Below are 20,132 nucleotides of genomic sequence, written 5' to 3' on the forward strand. Positions count from 1 at the left end.
AAGCATTTATTGAGTCCGCACTGTAAGTGCTGGGGTTACATGTTCAAGGATAAGTAAAGAATGTCCTTGCCATGAATATAATAGGCAAAAGGGAGCTTACCAGTAGGAGTGGGAGGGAATGAAGGTGCTCAATAAAATGAAGTAAGCCCCAGGAAGAGGGATGGGGGAGGCCTCCTTAGAGAGAGAATCCTAGCTGTGAATGAGGCCAAGGCCTCAGGCACCAAAGGAGGAATGAGGCAGTTGCAGAAGAGGCCTGAAGAACAGTTATATGGAAAGGAAGCCCTATATGTAGTGATGGACCTTCTCAGAATTTCTCTGAACTCTCTCAGATAGAGAGGTTTAAGTTGGGGTCCATGACTGGGCTTTTCAAAAATATTTTGGTAACTATATTTCAATATATTTGGTTTATTTTGTAATCCAATATATTTTATTTTATAAATTTAAGAATAGTATTCTGAGAAAGGGTCCTTAGTTTGACAAACTGTCAAGGGGCTCTGGGACAAAGAAAAATTTAAAAATTTCTGCTCTAAGACCATAAATTGTAGAGACCTATAATGGTGGAGAGAGTTTCTTCATATGGAACCTTCCTTTATCAATGAAATTACAGATTTAATCCCTAGGCCTAATTTTGTTATACCTTTTGTTTCTCATATCACCTTTGTTTCTGAAAATATTCTCTCCTTTTGTCCCTCAGTGAACCATCCCTGATAAAGATAGATAAATAAAGAAAAGAGAGAGAAAGAGATGGAAATGGAAATAGATACAGAGGCAGGATGATAGATAAGTAGATAGATTGATAGGTAGATAGATAAATAGGTAGATAGATAGATAGATAGATAGATAGATAGGTAGATAGATAGACTGATCAGCAGGATAGATAGATGATGGACTGACAGATAGATAGGATATACACAAAAATAAATAGAAAGCTATAGAGGATAGATGAAGGAAAGAAAGAGAAAGAAAGAAAGAAAGAACAAGAGAGAAATATAGATAGATAAATAGATAGATGATAGATAGATAGAAGGATGGCTAGATGGATATACAGGAAAGATGAATAGATGATATGGACAGATAGATGAATGAATGAATGGGCAAATACAGAAATAAGAATAAGAAGGAAAACACCCCAGCATTTTACTCAAACTACCTTACCCATCAAGCCAAATTTGACAGCATGTACTGTTTGGAACTTGTGTTCCCTACCTTTTTTTTAAAGGACTCAAAAAGCTGGTCTTCTTCCCCTTTCTCTTCACTGGAGATTATATGGAGATCAGTTGTTGTTTCCATTTCCATTACTATAGTCATGGTAAACCAAGAACATTCAACACACATTTATCAAGTGCCTATTATGAGCCGGGCTAGGTAGTGGGGATACAAAGTCAAGAAACACAATAGTATTTGCTCCTTAAGTGGTTTACCTTTTCCTGGGAAAAGAGTGAATTCACAGAAAAGGATCTGCAGGATGAACATAAAGTGAGAGGACCAGGTCAGTAAACAATGATGATTAGGGGTATTCTGTAAGGAGGCACTGTTTGAGCTGATCATGAAAGATCTCAGAATTCCTGGGGAAAGAGAACCTTCCAGGCATGGGGAAGGGGTGGTTGGGAGGTGGGGGGGGGCAGCCTGGGTAAAGGCGTACTTGGGTATGAAATAGCATATCATGGAAAAACATCAGGTAAGACAATTTGCCTAGAAAATTTGGTCTGAGTATGTGAGTGAGTGTCTGTGTGTGTGTCTGTGTGTGTGTGTGTGTGTGTGTGTGTGTGTGTGTGTGTGTGTGTGTGTGTGTGACAGAGTCATAGAGGTAGAAATAGAGAGAGAGAGGAATTGAGGCAGAGACAGAGACAATAAGTGTGTAACTGTATGTGTGAGAGAATGTGAGTGTGAGTGCAATGTGAAATCAGATTACCACCACATCTGTTTCTATTTATGTATTAGGTATACTTTTAGTAAGAGATATCTTTACTAATTTCTTAAGTGACTTCTCATTGTTCAAATGTCCAAATAAGATTAATGCATTTTGAAAACCTTTTGAAAACTAACATCCTAGCTCCATGTTGCTAAATTTATTGTGCTAGAATCCTCTCAAACCACCCACATTATGGTTTTGGTCAGCATGGCATGATCATTATCAAGAAATAACATGGGGTAGTAGAAAGAGGGCAAGGCTTGGGGTCAGGAATCTGGTCTTCTCTCTATTTATAGCTCTGTGACCTCAGGCAAATTATTTGACCTCTTTGAGCCTCTATTTCTTCAAATATAAAAGGAGGATAATATTTCCATTTCTTGCTTCACAGGATCCTTTTTAAAATCATATGAGATAGAGTAGGGATGACGCCAAGCAGGGATTAACCCCTCCCACTAGGGACTCTAGGTCTGGGTACTGTCCTTGGAAAGACTTGACTCCTAATTGAGGGGAGTCAGCTTTTCTCATCCCCATCTCAATAATGTACTTTCAGGATCACTGTTTCAATCCTGGAGTTCTGGAGAAAATCTCTTAAACTTAAGGGTTGGCTCATGCCTAGGGTCTCCCTTAAAATTTCCCAACAATGTCCTTTCTAGAAAAGTTACCACTTTTCACCATTTTTCTCTCATACCTTTTTTTTCGTTACCTTCCTGTTATATTGCTAAAATTGTTCCTATCTGAAAGAGGTACCACCTTACTCAATGATAAATGCCTTTGATTACTGTGAACCAGTTGCAAAACAAATTATAGACATAAGATGCCTTCGTTACCCTCTTTAACTTCCAAGCCATTCTTAGTTTCATTCAGGACAAATGATGAAGGATTTAGGTCCAGGTACAATCATAATGGACTTAGAGTATCTCCATGAATAATGTTGGTGATATGATTTGCATAGAGTGAATATCAAACACTTTATCATTTTAAAATTTAAGTGTGAATAAGCTGTGAGTGGGAAAATAAGTCAAATTCCTTATGATAATTGATAAAAAAAAATATAAACAGTAAAATGCCTTTTGGCTAGCTTTGTCACCATAAGCATTGAATCACTAAAAATAAAATTCTAAACTCTTATATACCAAGACATTTTGGAATAGTGGTTTTATTTTTCCTTGTGTTTTTGCAATGGAAAGGAGAAATTATTTGTTAAACATTTTGCAAAACTTAAAGTACTATTTATAAATAAATATACATATTTAAATTTGTAAATATAAATTTTATACATTTATAAATGATATAAACTTTTAAATTTATTATTATTGTGACTACAATGATGACCTTATTTTCCTTTCCCCCCCATCTTCCCTTTTTATTGGTTATCTCACTTCACATTCCTTCATTTCTCAAGACTTTGAAGTAAAGTTTTTGATTGATGTTGAATATTTTGATTGCCCTTTAAGCTGCTCTGACTCCTTGGATCACCTTGAGCTTTTGACTTTTGCTTTCAGTTGCTGCTTAATGAAATCAAGAATTTTGCTTCCTTTGTTTTCTGAGTTTATTTCTGCATAGTTCTTTGTTATTACCAGGAATTGGATAATGTGGTATTCCAGTTTTTTTCCTTTATTGTAATTACTGGCTAGATCAGAGGCATTGAACATATGCTCTGCAGGCTGCATGAGAACCAGGATACTCCTGAGTGAGGTCCCATTCTGATTAAAATACAGTTACTGTTTGATGATATTCCAAAAAAGAAATACTTAAACATGCTTCATTATCTAAGTTAAATACATAACCCATAGGTATCCTTTTGTAGAGACTAGTGCTCCCTCATTTCTATTTGAGTTTTATTTCACTGAACTAGAATTCAAGGAATCTGGTAGTGCCTTCCCATGGTTCTTCATTATAGGCAGGTTCCAATTAATGAGAATAATGAATCTTGTGAAATGGCTTTATTTTTGGATTGAAACTCTTCAAAGTAATAATTATAGAAAACATGGTCATTGGTTCCAGTCCATTGGAAATATTCAGTGTGAATTTGAAAAAAATGTGAACACTTTATGGGACTGGGACCCAGATGGAGCTCTCTCAAGTTGCTCCTGCCATGGTGGTGTTTGACTTCTGGCCTTAAGAGTATTCCTTGGTGGTTCCACCTTTCTTTCTATGGTTGTTTTTTTCAATAAATATTGTCATATATATATATGTATTGCTGTTTGTAGGTCCTGAAATGTTTTTACAAATTTTCTGTCCAATACTGTGAGAAAATGTATTTATTCACAAGGATGATAAAAATAAAACACCAGCTTTTGGGAATGACTGTCTTGGTATAATTGATCTACTAGTTAGGTTCATGCCACCATACTTTAGAAAGACTTTTTGGAATACCCATCTCCTTTTTTTAAAATGATCTGAAGTGCCAGTACTTTTTGGTTATCCATTTCTTTTTTCAGGTAGAGATTTTCTATGTTCTTGGGGTAGTCTCCTTTTGTATTTTCAGACTTTAGTAGCTCCTTGATTCTTGATGTCATATTTTATTTCATCTAATCTAGTTTTTTAAAGAATTAATTTATTTTACCCCACACTAGTAGGATTCATTGTTGTTTGACTTACAGCTAAAGGTACATTGATAGAAAGTAGTATAAAGACTTTGCTAGTGAGACTTTTCCCTGTTTGGTTATGATATAGTATTGAATAATGGGATTCATACCTCCAGTTCATTTCATGTACACTTGTAGTTTGCCTAATATGGTGCTCAGTTGAACTAAAAGTGGAATATTGAGATTTCTGATGGATTCTGCTGTCTCTTGCCTTCATGTGGAAGAACATGAAGGAGCACCATTTATTTGCAATTCTCTGCAGCAGGTTGATTAATACATAGTTTCAAATAAAGCCAGTCTGCAACAAGATGCTACCCCCATATTTTTTTGGTACAAGGCAAATGGAGTTGAGTGGCTTGCCCAAGGCCACACAGCTAGGTAATTATTAAGTGTCTGAGGCAGGATTTGAACTCAGGTACTCCTGACTCCAGGGCCGCTTTATCCACTGCACCACCTAGCCACCCCATACCCCATCTTCTTAAATTCACCGAAACAATTTCAATATACCAACTAGGATGCTCATATAAACAGTGGTGTCATCATTACCCATTTTCAGATTCCTGGCAGATCTTTAAAGTTACTGTAGCAGTGTCTTGGCACAGAGTCCTACTGCCCACCAGGTTGGATACTATTCCCTTACCAAAGTAAGGGATGTATCTTTTTCCTCCCATGCCAACATGAACAAGTTGGCTGCTTTTTTTATGGTACAGAAATGTAAGAGGTTATGGCTAATGATTTATCAATTATGTAGTTTTTAAAGGGAAAACTAAGAATATATGGGTCAAATAACAAATCATAGAAACAATAAACTATTTCATCAAAGAAAAAGAGAGTTAAAAGACAAAATAGCAAAACAGTGTATTTAAAAATATCTAAAAACTTTCATCAATAAATGAGAAAAGGGGGAAAAAACAATGATTTGGACAGGCAACTTAAAAGAACTCCAAAAGCAGGAAATCAAAAAATCCCCCCCCCCCGAGGCTAGAATAGAAAATCTGAAATTTTTTTTTAAATTCTGAAAAAATTAGAGAAAATTTAAAATATAATTATTTCTAAGAAATAAAGCTAGAAACTAATTTTTGAATGAGGCAGCTATCTAATTTGATCCAAAAAATAAAGGAAATTTTAAGTATCAAAATGAAAAGAAATAAGAATTTGTAACAGATGAAGAGGAAAAAAGGAAATTATTTCTTCTAATTATATGCCAACAGAAACTACTACTTTAAATAAAATGGATGAATACACACACACGCACAAACACACATACACACCCTATATATTTGAGTGTCTGTGTGCACACACAAAGTATACCAAATTAACAGAACAAGAAATAAAGAAGGTAAATAATCTAGTCTTAGAAACAAGCCAAAGGAAAAAATTCAGGTACAGAAGGATTTAAAAGTAAATTCTAGGGGTGACTAGGTGGTGCAGGAGGACCTGATCCCATCTCAGGCACTTAATAATTACCTATGTGACCTTGGGCAAGTCAATTAACCCCACTGAATTGCAAAAAAAACTTTTAAAAAAGTAAATTCTATTAAGCATTCTTAGAACAATTGATTTAAATATTACATGAGTTGCTTACAAAAATAAGAAGGAAAAATTCTAGCAGACTTCTTTTATGAGACAAATATTGTCCAAATTAAACTAGGGAGAGATAAAGCAAAGAAGGAAAATTAACCCACTAGCTCTAGTAAATAGTAATGCAAAAATATTGAATCTAACTTTAGTAAAGATGCTTTAGCAATATATTAAAAAACTATGCATTTCAAAAAGATTGGATTTATATCAGGAATGCTGAGTTAATGGTTGGTTTTAGAAAAAAATTAGAAATTTCTTAGTATGTCTAACCAAAATCAAGAGCTAATTAATATAAGGGATATAAGGGATAAACTCTAGAGGCCTTTCCATTTAAATCATAGGTGTAGAAAGGATATCTATTATCTTTACTACCATTTGATATAATTCTAGAAATGTTAACTAAAACAGTAAGATAAGAAAAAGAAATTGAGGAAATTTGCTTAGACAAAGAAGATACAAAGCTCTCATTCTGCAGATGATATGATAGTTGACTTAGAAAACAAGTATCAAGATATAAAATAAAACCACAACAACCATCAGCTTTCTTATGTATTACTAACAGAACTTAGCAGGAAGTTTTAGGACAGTTAATTTCCTCCAAAATAACTAGAATATGACCTGGGAATACATCTATCAAAAGAAACACAGCAATTACTTAATGACAACTCAATACTCTTTACATACATAAAGACAAAGAATTATAAAGCGATTTAATTGTCCATGATTGGATCATACCAAAATAATAATGATAATACTCCCTAAATTAATTTATAGATTCAGTGTCTTACAAATCAACCACTTAAAAGTATGACTTGTTAATTATCTCCTGTCTCCCACAGTCCACATACTCATTTGACAACACTTTTAGCACCCTGTTTTAAAATATGTATTATCTTTTATGTCATCTACATTTCCTGATCTATCACTCCCTCCTTTTCTCTCCTAGAGAGAGAAAAACATTCTTTACAACATTGTTTTTACCAGAGAGGAAAAGCAGTTTAGCAAAGTTAATCAACACTTTAAAAAATTATGACATTATCTGTTCCTCAACATAGTCTGTCAGTTTTGAAAAGAGAGAGAAATGCCATCTGTTGTTCTTCTTCTGAGCCATGCTTATTCATTATAATCTCATTGCAACCTTTCCTTGATTATTTTTTCCTTTTCTATTGTTGTAGTTTTTATGTATTTTTCTTAGTCTACCTTCTTCACTTTGTATGAGTTCATAAAAATCCTCCCCTACTTTTCTTTATTGATCATGATCATTATTTCTTACAACACAACTCATATATATATATGTATATATATATATACATATATATATATATATATATATATATATATATATCATAACTTGTTTAGCCATCCCTAGCTGATCAGTTTCTACTATGTTTCTATTTTTTGACTCCTTTCCAAAGCATTGCTACAAATTTTTAGGTTAATATGAGTCCTTTTTTCCATTGGTATCTTTGGGTTATATGAATATCAATGGAATCTCAAGATCAAATAAGTATAAACATTCTGTCACTTTCTTAGTATAATTACAAATTGCTTTCAAGAAGGTTGGACCCAAACCACATTAATGTGCTCATCTTTTTTGCATCCTTAATATTGACTTCCTATCTTTTGTTATTGCTTATGGCACCTAAACTAAAGAAATGTTCTTTCACTTCTCCCATTACTCCCCATCTGTTTCCCAGATAACCTAGCATTATCAATTTATTTTTAAAAGATTCTTCTTTCCAATCCCTACCTTTAAAATGTTCAAAGATCTTTATTTGAGGTGTTAAAGCTACAATTCAAAAGATAACACTTTCTTATGCCATGTTGATATCGAGTTATCCTGTACTCTTAACTTGAATTTGAAGGAGGACAAAATGTTTAAAGTCAGAATGTCAAATCTCACCTTTGTGAAAGGTTCATTGTGACCTTGGGTAAGTCCCTTAATTTTTCAGGCCCTGACTTTCACCATCTGGAAGGACTTTTCAGGTCCTTTCCATCTCGAACCTATGATGTGCACCATAAGGAAGGTCGAATATGAAGAATTCAGAGAATTCTCATGGGATTTTTTAAATGGTAAAGAATGAAAGAAACAATACCAAGGAATATCATAAATGATGAACCGAGCAAAGTAAGTGACAAACTAATCCTAGGAGGCCAAAGTCAGCATAAATGGAAAACCAAATTTTTAGAGAATGTGAAATGTTATATTTCTCTTCTTATGACAGAAAAGTAAGGGACTATAGAGCAGAGTGTTATATATATTGTCAGCTAAGCTATCAGATTTTTTGCTTAATTCTTTTTCTTTGTTTTAAAGATTGGTTGAATTACAAGAATGGGGGAGGAGGAACTCTGGTTATTTACAGAAATGATAGTGATGGAAAAGCAGGAGGCATCAGCAATACTTATTAAAACACCAAAAAGAATATTTCATAGGACCATTTTATACAAGGGTATACAAGCAGACATGGCAAGACAAGTAATTTATTTTCAGCTGTATAAAAATAGAAATGTTATATAAAATTTCTATCATCAGGTGAGAGGATATGACAACTTATTATCAACACCAGCAAATGGCTGGACAAGAAGCCCATCCAGCAGGGTGTTTCCTCCCCAACTCCCCAGGTTCCAGAGGCAGCTTCTGACACAGTGTGTGTGACCTCTTAATCCAAGGAATCTTACCTAAGAGAGAGCCAAGGTCCTCATTCTGCAGCTCTCACTGCCCTATCAACTCCCTTTATTTTTAAACCTGAACAAGCTGAAAGCCATTCTTGTAAGAAGAACTTTGGGTAGTAACAGAGCACACAGAACAAGTTTCAGGGCAGGGAGCCCAGTAAAAATGAATTGGCTCAAATTCTGGAAATGAAACTCAAATGGAAATTGAGATCAGCTTCTTGCTTTCATGAAATCTCAGAATTTGCAAGTTGGAATCATTGATGTAGAGCTGGAGGGGACCATTGAGGTTAGCACATCTAGCCTCTTTATTTTACCAGTAGTAAAACTGAAGTCTGGAGAAAAAGGTGACTTGCCTTAGGTTAAGATGGAAAGGACCTGAAAGGTCCTTCCAGATGGTGAAAGTCAGGTAGAAAGTGAGAGAGATGAATTTGGAATTTAGACCTGGAAAGACCCTTATATGAAATGAAGGATTGAAGGACTTGAACAATTCACCCAGGTCTGTGACCAAGTCAGTCATTAGGCCCAGGTCACTTGATGCCAAATCCCTGTATTTTCCCCTGAACCAAGCTCTCTCTATAGGTATTGCCCCTTTCCCATTGTGTTGCCTGTGTGTGTATGTTTGAGTGTGTGATTGTGTGTGTGTGTGTGTGTGCTTTGCTTTCTCCATTTTCTTTCTCTTCAAAGCATTATAGAAAATAGTTAATAAATAATTGAGACTCTAGACCTGGGCCATCAGATATGACCCAGTGACAACAAATTCAATATGGAAAATTGTCCTTCCCCATGCCACAATGTCTCCCAATCTCCCACAGTGTACCACAGTAGAGGCCCTATACAATGTGTTATTTGTTAAGTTATTTCTGCCCAGTAGAGAGGGCAAGATCTGTTCTGATTTTTTGCTTTATGATCCCTTTGCATTGGCAGTGCCTAGACCATAGAAAGAAATTGAATTGAACAATATAGGTTTAAGAGAAAGATGCTGTTAAGATGTGTTGCTGTAAAGAAGGGCCAAGCCATAGATCATTCTTGTGTATGCAGTTGATTCTTTCTGAAATGTTGTCTAGGAGGAGAGCAATTTAGACTGTAGATTCCTAATGCAAACTATTCCATTTTCTGAGGGGGGGAGAGATTGAAAGACAATATTTAATTCAGTTCAAAAAGCATGTAGGAAGCAATTACTCTGTGCCAGACTCTGAAATGGGTGGGGGAAGGGGATAGAGGGGTTAAAAACTGAACAATCCCTGCCCTCATGGAGGTTATCTTCTATTTAGAGGATACAAACAGTATGTTCTCAAACATAAATTTAATACAAATTAGGGATTAGAGGAGGAAGAAGAGAAATCAGACTAAGGGATACTTGAAGAAGAGAGTGCCAATATCTCTGGGTGTCAAGCATCAATCAAAACTGAGTCTTAAAGGTAAAGATAAATAATTTAAATAAATAAATGCAATAAAGATTCAGAAATGTAAAGATAAATAGAGGTTAGACTTTACAACACAGTGAATAGAGCTCTGGTCCTAGAGTCATAAAGACTTGAACTAAAATCTGACTGTAGACATTTACTAGCTTTGTGTCCCTAGACAAGTCACTTCACTTCTGTCTAGCTCAGTTTTCTCCAGTTGTGGAATGGGAGATAATATTTTCACCTCCCTCCTAAAGTTGATATGAGGATCAAATGAGATATTTAATACAGTGTCTAGGACTATATAAATGCAGCTTCTTCCCCCACTATTACAAGCATGATGGAAGGCTTATATATTTAAAAATAGTGAGGGGTAGAAGGTGTTTGGTTAAAGAGGAAAATGAGCTATTATCTCTTTTTGGCCACATCTTTGTTTGGGGAAAGTCATTGTTTCCAGTGCCTCCCTTCAAAGTATTTCTTTCTCTCTATTCAAGGCATTGAATTTCACCTTGCATGTGTAGTTATTCCCTTGAACCTACTTAAGGATATGACAAAAGGGGGAGAGGGGTTACCCCAGGTCATTCATTGCTTTTTCCTTTTTTCCTTTCCAAAATCTCCTTCTACTATAACACTGCTGACTCATTTGTGTCTAAGCATGAGTAGAGATTCATTTAATCTCTTCCCTACTTTTAGAGAGTTATAATATTCTATGTCAATAAAATTTCTTTTGTTTAACTAGAATTACCAGTCGGAGACAATCCCAGAGATTAAAAACAGAATCTCCCTCACTCTCTTTGTGTCTTGGATGACCATATCTTCCTACATGACTGCTTTTACTCCCTAAGGATGAACCCATACAAGGAATTATCATTCCTTGTCTCCAATGATCATTAGAGAAACTGTTGTCTTTTGAAAATGCATGATAAATTCAGAAAGTGAACACTTTAAAAAATGAGGAATGAGATATAGGCTCAACTGAGAGTCTTAGTAAGAAAATGAAAAGGGATGGGGCGGGATTCCTCAATTGCAGCATCACTGACAGTCACCATCATTCTGTATAGGCTCAAACTTTTCCTAGTCTCTTCTTATCCCTCATCCTCTAAATCAGAACAAGGCTTCTAGTGGTCCTGGTCACCCACCCAGTACAGTCATTTTCTATCCTCTCTTTATATATCTCTGGTTGTCTATTCATGTTCCTAGAAGTTCTATTGTCTCCTTCAGTTGCTTGGAGAGCAACCATACTTGGTAAGCTACCCATGCTTGATTCCTCAGTTCTTATTTGATTAGTACTCCTCTCTTCCTTTAGGATGAGAGGAGGAAGATACTGAAATTTTCAGACACAGTCAGAACCTTGAGACTTTGGATTAGGATACATTGAAGATTTCCATCCTGTCCTGCAGCCATCTATCTTTCAAACATACCAGTTCCTTGGGTAGGAGATTGTTCCATATGAACTCACAGAAGTGAGAGATGAAACATTCAGTTTGGGGAATAGCTAGTAGGTCATCTTGGATGGAAAAAAGAATTCATGATGGCATGTAACAGGAAATATCTAGGGGCGGCTAGGTGGTATAGTGGATAAAGCACTGGCCTTGGAGTCAGGAGTACCTGGGTTCAAATCTGGTCTCAGTCACTTAATAATTACCTAGCTGTGTGGCCTTAGGCAAGCCACTTAGCCCTATTTGCCTTGCAAAAAAACCCAGGAAATATCTGGAGAGATCATTTGAAACCTGACCATGGAGCAGTTGAAATGCCAGGCCAAGAAATTTGTATTTTGTTTTGGCATTTGGCAAGATCTTAGAGTCCTTTGACTCATAATTCTCACATGAAGAAGGAGTAATGATGATCATTGGCTTTGTGCAGTTTAGTAGAAATGACCAAGGGTCCTGTGATAGACAGACCCAACTCAGTTGTTCCCCATGATCTTAGGTGTATTATTGGAATCAAATGAGACACTCATTGGTTAATTTAATTGTTAACAAAAGGGCATTTACTTAGTTATCATTAAAAAAGTATACCACAAAACTTAGCTTGGGTTGACCAACTCCCCTGGCCTCCACATGCAAGTCATGTATCTGGTCTGTAGGACAGAGGGTGAAAGACCTTATGATTTTGGGATTTCAACCAAGTCTGATGGGCCTCAATTTCAAGGTGATGAACTTTTTTGTATTCCCTTAAATAGCCCCAAAGTAATATCAATAAAGGCTGGGACCACCAGGAAACTGTGTGAAGGGAGGTATAGTTTAGGCTTTTGCCTCCTGAGTGAGTTGAATCTTTGGGATAACTTTGGCACCTTCTAGGGGAAAAAAAACTAACCAGCAAATGGTGGGGGTAGTAATGGGAAGGGAAACCTAGTAGATAATAGACCAATCACAAATCCATTGCATCAGAAAGGAGGACCAAGGATCATAATAATCTCTCAAGGTCCTTCTACTCCTCAAATTCTCTTATTCAATTATTAATTTTACTACTATTAATATAATCATCATTCTGATAGCCAGTGATGTATCTTAAATATTAAAACACTGTGGAACACATCACACCTCTTGAGTCACATTCAACCATTGTTCAACTAACTGAAGATAATGAGTGAAGGAATTCACAATGTAAATCCACCATTTTGATTTGAGTTTGACTTTTAAAAAAGTTTTTGTTGTTTGATGAGAACATTTTACCACTTCATCAGTTTCACTCAGTACAAGGGGACAGCATCAGTGGGAAAGAAGCACAAAGACTTGGCCTCCGACATGCTTTGATCTCTGTTCTGCCTGTCAGAAATGCTAGTGTTTATAAAGCAGGCTTAGCATTGCCCAGATCAAGATGTTTTGGGGTGATTGTAATTTCTGGCTAAGTCTCCTGAAGTCAGTCCTACTACTTCCCAGTGTTGTAGCAAGTCATGTCCTTTGTAAACCTCAGTCTATTCATTTGGGAATTGGGGAGTATGTAATATTTGTAACACTTATCTCCTAGGGTCCTTGTGAAGATGAGACTTGAGACTCATGAACCCTATAGTATTGTGTGAATGATAGCTGTCCTTAGGATTAAATCCAGATCTTGTGACCTGAAGCTAGACAGGACATTCCTTGAGAGTAGCAACTCCAGTCTCCATGAAGCAAATGTTTACTGAATTGAACTAAGGAAGTCCTGGGTTGTCATGGGTTGACTATGTTGGCCCAGCTCACCTTTGCTCCCTCTAAAGTGGTTCCTCTTTCAGACTGGAATGGTGATCCCCCTCTGCTCTCTGTCCATGCCCAATGACAGACTTTCATTGCCACCTACTGACCCATTTCCATGGCTTCCCCTAGATCTATCAGCAGTTCTTTTTTATTTACTCTTCTTCACTCTTCCTGCTACAGCCTATACCATAGGTCTTGTTCTGTGTCTGTTCCCTTCTCAAGCATGTACCGAGATTCCTTTGCTCTTATCCCCTCACTCCATCTCTTCCCATCCTGGCCTTCCATGACCAGTCCCTTTAGCCTCATCTCAAACACTGCCCTTATCAAACTCAAGGCCTCTAGACCTTTCTCCCCTTTCTCACCTTGTTTCTGCTCACAATATTCCTTCAACTCAGAATGCTCTCCCTTTCTTTTATCTCTTGTTGAATTTCCACCCATACTTTCCAATTAACATGTCACTTTCTCCAAAAAGCCTTTCTTGATGGGTCCAGTATGGAAGACTTCCCCTATAGGTCTTCATAAATTCAGGTATCACATAAGACTGGGCATGATGGTGATCTCTGTGGACATCTTATCCCTCTATTAAACCATGTACATACAAATTCATGTACAGAGACAGTACCTGACCTCAAAGTGCTTGCATTCTAATGAGAGTGGACATCACACACACAAGGGAGGGAAGATGGAGGTACCTATTTGGAGTGGGTGCAGGGTAGAACAGTTGAAGTCCAGAGAACTGGGAGCAAGACTGGTAGGGAAATAAAGGCAAGTTGGCTTGGGTTCCTCTAGAAAAAAACTGCAATGAAAAAAGACGGGGTGAGATTTGTATTGGGACATTCCATGGGAAGCAGGTTCTAGGAAGAAAGGATATTCCAAAGTGATGAAATTATGGTGTGGAATGAAGTTTCCCGAATGAGACAACAACTGGGCAGGGTTTTAAAGACTAGAAAAATCAGCAACAGGACTGAAGGGGAAAGATTTGAATAGGGAAGTATATCAACTTTGGAGTTTAAATGCATGTGAATATAAGCTACAAAATAAAATATTCCTTTTTCATCAAGAAAACTGTATTTAGCACAGAGCACCATTTTTGAGTATGAGAAAGTCATTCTAACTTTATCAGAGCACAGTCAAATAAATTAGTGAGACCCTTGATTCTATTTCTGCCAACCACAAATTTTATCATTGGTTTAGTTTTTGAGAGACTCATAGGCCATTTTCTGCCTCCTGGCTATTTCTAGCTTTGGATTTGACTAAGAATAGCACAAAGACAGATTCACAGAGATAAGCTGTTAGTCAGGACTGGACTCAAGACACCTCAATCAGGCTCTGGAGAGAGTTGATTTATTAAATGTTCGAGGTGAGTGGTTATTTTAGAAATTAGCCAATACTATAATCAGGGCTTGATACATTGTTTTGCTGATTGTCTAGATTTAGGAAAATGATGAAGAAAATATTAATAATGCACATTCAACTTAAAAGTTTATCCTGTATACACCCCCCCCAGAGAACTGGTTATTAAAATTCACTATCATACTATTGCCCCACACATATCTCCTCACTTTTTTCTCCACTAATCTATTATTCAAGAAATATTTCAATAAGCTAATATAATTACCAATCAAATAATTCTCCATGTCCCTCTTGATAAGCTTCTTGTACCTCCAGCAGATTCAGGCCCCTAAGGTCTCTCATAGATGTGCCATTTTGAATTTGTTTTTTATGGTTTCAGAAAAGGCACACATTAAGTCATTTGGTAATTCTCCGTGGCCTTGGCGAGGCACACCAAGTGAATCCTACCTTCTGATGAGGACCACAGAGTTCTTTTTGTCATTGTTCTTGAGGGGTAACTTAGGAGAATATGTTTTTGATTGAAGTCACTGAGTTGTTTATTTCAAACACATGGAAAACTGCCTTGGCTTCCAATCAAAGCCAGTTCTAGATATGGGGAATTAGCTTTGAAGGAACACGGCATCTTATTTCCTCAACCTTCCAACTTTGATAGGATGATTTGATCTTCCTCCCTTTTCTCTCTCTTTAACAGTAATATCTCAAACAAGGTCCTAGTGTTTGGTGGGGGGTGTGTGCAGGCTGTATTGGTCCTCCCCCATTTCTTTGTCCTCTTTAGCATTTCCATTTTAAGCAGTGAGTGATTTGGTGCAGTAAAAAGAATCCTTTCTCTGAAGTCAGAAAATCCTGCCTTTGACATTTCATGGGTTCCCTTAGCAAATTACTTCAGCTCCCTGCATCTCAGTTTCTTTATCTGTAAAATGAGGGGTTAAATCAGAGAACCTCTGAGGTCATTTCCTGCTTTAGTACCAGAATTCTACCTGCCTCTTGGTAAATATTTGTGTGAAAGGGAGGATGTGATTAAAATTAGCCCCCCTTGGGGTAAAACTGCATTCTGTCCTTGACACACACACACATGTTTGACTTAACAATCTAGAAGAGGAAATAAAAATATTCATTGGCCTTGGAATATTTGTAGCTATGGCCCATGCAAACTTTTTGCCCTATTTAGGAATTTTTTTCAAGTGAGTTTGGTTTGTTGGAAAGATAACTGTCATCAGCTGACCTTCAACTTGGCACAGAAACCCCTGGCAGGAAGGTGGCCACTGGCTGGATCTGGGCACGAGATGCCAGCATGTCACTCCATGGGGGGCCTGGAGCCCATCCTGCTCTTTCTGTGTGTGTGTGTGTGTGTGTGTGTGTGTGTGTGTGTGTGTGTGTGTGTAGTGTCCAATTGAGTTAGTTTATTTATATTTGAGTTGGTCAGGAGCAAAAGGGAAAAATGATTTCAGAGTCTTTGAGCAATCTCCAGATCTGGAAGATGTCAGTGATAGTAAGGTGTCAGTTTGGTTTAAAGTCTAGAAGTCCTCCAGTGGCCAACTGGAGGAAACTGAGACTGAGGGTAGTTAAGTGACATACCTAAGGTCGGAAGATAGTTGATGATCACTGATTTTAGGACACCACTATTGAGACACAATGAGTTGTTCTGTCCCATACTCAGCAGCCTAAGATGGATGCCTGCTCTCAAGGACACACTGACCATTAACATCTCTAACTGCTGTGACCCAGCTACAAATGACAGCCTGGCTCCCTACTTTCTTCTAATATCCTGATTCTAATTAACTGTGACTTGGTAAACAAAATAGCCAAACTTTTTAGAATTGATTTCAAATTAAACTTAAATAGACTTGGAGCAGAATAAAGGGTAGGGATGGGATTGGACAGTTCTGAAGGAAACTCTATATTGCTCTTGATAAACCTAGGTAGAGGATATGTGTTAATATCCCACCATGGACACTAACTGCCTGTGTGATCTTGGGCAAATCATTTAACCTCATTATGTCTCAGTTTCCTCATTTGTAAATTTGGGGATGGGTGGGATTGAACTAAGTGGCCCAGAAGATCTCTTCCAGCTCAAAGTCTGAAAAGAGCAAAAGAATACTGTGCTCTGTCAGTCTCTCTGACATGGGCAGGGATTTTATGCTTAATTATATTTTTAAAAATAAATTTTTATTGATATCTCTTGTTTTTACAATATCTTTACAGTAGCCCAGGATCTTTCTCCCTCTCTCCCAAAGAGCTATCCCAATACAAACAGTATTTTCGAAGAGAACTTAAATCAGTAAAATCAATCAATTTATCAAAAGAATCTGAGAGTATGTATGATGCCCCACAGCCCTAGACCTCCTATGTCTACCAAGGCAAAGGGTGGGAGAGTTTCTCCTCTACTTTTGAACCATACTTGTTCTTGGTTATTTGGCAACATCCTCTTCTGGCTGTTGTGATCCTTTATATATTGATTTGGAAGTTCTGCTTACTTCGCTCTGCATCAGTTCATATAGTCCTTCCCAAGTTTCTCTGTATTTATCTTATTTATCATTTATTATATATAACTACATTTTAGCTGATCAAGAAAGACATGCTTTGTTGACTTTCTGATTCCCAGGTATGACAGGCAACAAGAAGTTTTTTCAGGTAACAAGCATTTATTAAGTACCTACTGTCTTACTAGGCATTTTATTGTGTGTTTTGTTTTGTTTTGTATGTGTGTGTGTGTGTGTGTGTGTGTGTGTGTGTGTATTTTTAGTGGGACAGTGATGGGGAGCAGAATGCATGCTAGATTTGGAGATAGAAAATCTGGCTTAGTACTACTAAGAGAGATGAAGTCCCTCATTCATGTGTGTGTGTATGTGTAGGGGTATGTGTATATAAATGTGCATAGACATACAGGCATCAGCTAAGTTCTCATATTTGTAGAGTCCAACTTTTGAGAACAGTCTTGAGGGTCTTTCAATGGACCACATCTCTTTGACTTATGACCTCACCCAGGCTTGCATTTAGGAACATTGGAATCTGGTTCTTCTTTAGAGTTCTTACAAAAAAGGATGAAGAGTCTCAGTTACTAGTGGACATGAAGAAATTGACCTTGTTTTGGGTCATTTGTTAATTAATTTATTTTTCCAACTACATGTAATGGTAGTTTTCAGCAATCATTTTTTTTACATTTTTTCCTCCTTCATTCCCTTCCCTCTCCCTTCTTCCTGACAGAAAGCAAGGTAGTATGGGTTGGCTAAACATTGATCCATATTATTCATGTTGTGAAAAAACAAATCACCAGGGATGACCTTTATTTAATCAAGCCTCCTTTCTCTCCCCTCCCCAATTGCAAAGATTAACATCAGAGACCATAATCATATGACCTTGAATATCCCTTCCATTTCTAAAACTATCATACCCGCATATGGAAGGTGCCCTTCCATATAATTTTCTATATATTTTATTTTACTTATACATGTATATGTTATTTGCCTTAATAGAATGATGTTGTTGTTATTCATCCCTTGTTCTTGAAGAAGGCCAATGACAGACATCACAAGAATGAAATGAATTTAAATAAGACAAAGCTGTGCAAGGAGGACAGGAACTATTTCCTTTTTTATCTCTCTATCCTCACCACTGAAACAAGTGATAAATGTCTGATAAATAATAAATCTCCTCATTCCAGAGATGAGCATCCAGGGCCCAGAGAGGTTATAATTTCCTCCATCTCAAAAAGACAGTAATAGTCTACTCAAAACTTTTAGGTCAATTCTTTTGTTTACATTGAACAGGAGCAATTTCTCCAAACTGATGATTTGTTGGAGGAATGGGACTGTGTAAATATAATCAAAATATTACAAATTAAACACACTCACATTCTCATTCATTGTTGTACAATGATATCACATCAAATTATTGTTTCTAAAGCTTCCCCAAAGAATAAATGAAAAACTTCCTTCCCTGCATTTTCACTTGCCATCAATCTAAAAGATAAAATTACAGCCAAGTGAAAGCTTCCCATGATAAATTTCTCTGTCAACTTTGCATTGTCTCCCGATGGAAATATGGATGACATCAGGCACAAACTATCTTCAGTCTATAAAGTCAGACAAAGGGGCATTCTGATCTCCTCAGGGTGTGATGCAAAGGCTGTTGCCTTCATATAGAGAGTCTACACCTTCATTTCCAGGGGCCATATCTTCATCTTCAGGTTCTACTACACTCAACTACTACTTCTTTAATGACTGCTTGTTTTAAATTCCCTTAATATTTTTTTAAGTCCATTCATGTCAACAACCTTAAAGTCACATAGAAAACTCCTAGCATCCTAATATCCTTCCTTTCTATTCCATTCAAAGAGGGAAGGGAAGCTCATTGCTCAAAGCACTGCTCTTCACCCTTCATCTTCTTCAATTTTTTTCCACTCTAAAGATATAACAGTATAAAGATGGAGGTTTCTGCCTCCATTCCAGTAAATGCAATCAAAGAAGTTACTGAATCATTCCATCAGTAGAGGCCTCTAACAATCATGGAATTTTCCTATAATTTCATCAAGATGTGTGGAGAAAGTCTTTAAAAGATCAATGTGTGGCAAATGCAACACTGGGAACATCTGGGGACTGTTGAAAAAGTCAAATCACACTTTTTGTTGTTGATGTTTAGTTATTTCAGTCAAGTATGACTGTGACAACATTTGGGGTTTTCTTGGCAAAGTTACTGCAGCAATCTGCCATTTCCTTTCCCAGCTTTTTTTTTTACAGATGAAACTGAGGCAAAAAAAGGATGAAGTGACTTATCCAGGATCACATAACTAGTAAGTTTCTAAGGCTAGATTTGAACTCAATTCTTCCTGACTCTAGATATAGTACTTTATCCATTGTGTCACTTAGCTACCCTATCACATTTTCCAACTGCACATAAAAATAACAAATCAAATAGGAAACTAATTAATCCTAGGAGTAATCTGAATTTGGGAGTTGAGTATTCCAGAATCATGAAAGGAAATTTCATTTTTGGGGAAGAGAGAGTTCTTCTCTCCCCATTGATCGTATTATCAGGGAAACTAGACCAGTAAGAGGCAATGAATTCAGTCAGGAACAAAAACAGACACACAAAAGAACACATGGAAAAGCATGGAGCCTTGATAACTGAAGACTGGACACCAGAAGAAGTTGCTTCAAGGAGAGTGAGCCTTCAGGACTAAGCAGAGTATGATCTATGAATTCAGATTTTCCTATAGGGATAGGCTTTGTTTTCATTTCATTTCCCCCCCAAAATATCAAAGACATTCTCTATTAGGCATTCCATTCTATGTATAACTTGGAAACAAAAAGGGGATTTAGAAGTCTGGCAATTGAGTTACTGAAAAAACTTCACAACTTATGTGAAAAGAGCCAGTTTTCTTTCCTTTCTTAACCCAGAAAAGGTATTGATGGGGAAAGCCCCAGAACATGAGTCCAAAGGAAGCCAG

The 20,132-nt window shown here is 36.8% G+C and overlaps 1 protein-coding gene across 1 annotated transcript in view; it reads left to right on the forward strand.

Annotated features, from left to right (window-relative positions):
- The window catches only part of SYNPO2 (synaptopodin 2), a 222,456-nt gene that overhangs the window by 38,012 nt on the left and 164,312 nt on the right, over nt 1–20,132 (forward strand). The gene's annotated exons all lie outside the window — the stretch shown is intronic.

This window comes from Macrotis lagotis, chromosome 3, assembly GCF_037893015.1.
Source record: "Macrotis lagotis isolate mMagLag1 chromosome 3, bilby.v1.9.chrom.fasta, whole genome shotgun sequence".
In the NCBI taxonomy this organism is placed as follows: domain Eukaryota; kingdom Metazoa; phylum Chordata; class Mammalia; order Peramelemorphia; family Peramelidae; genus Macrotis; species Macrotis lagotis.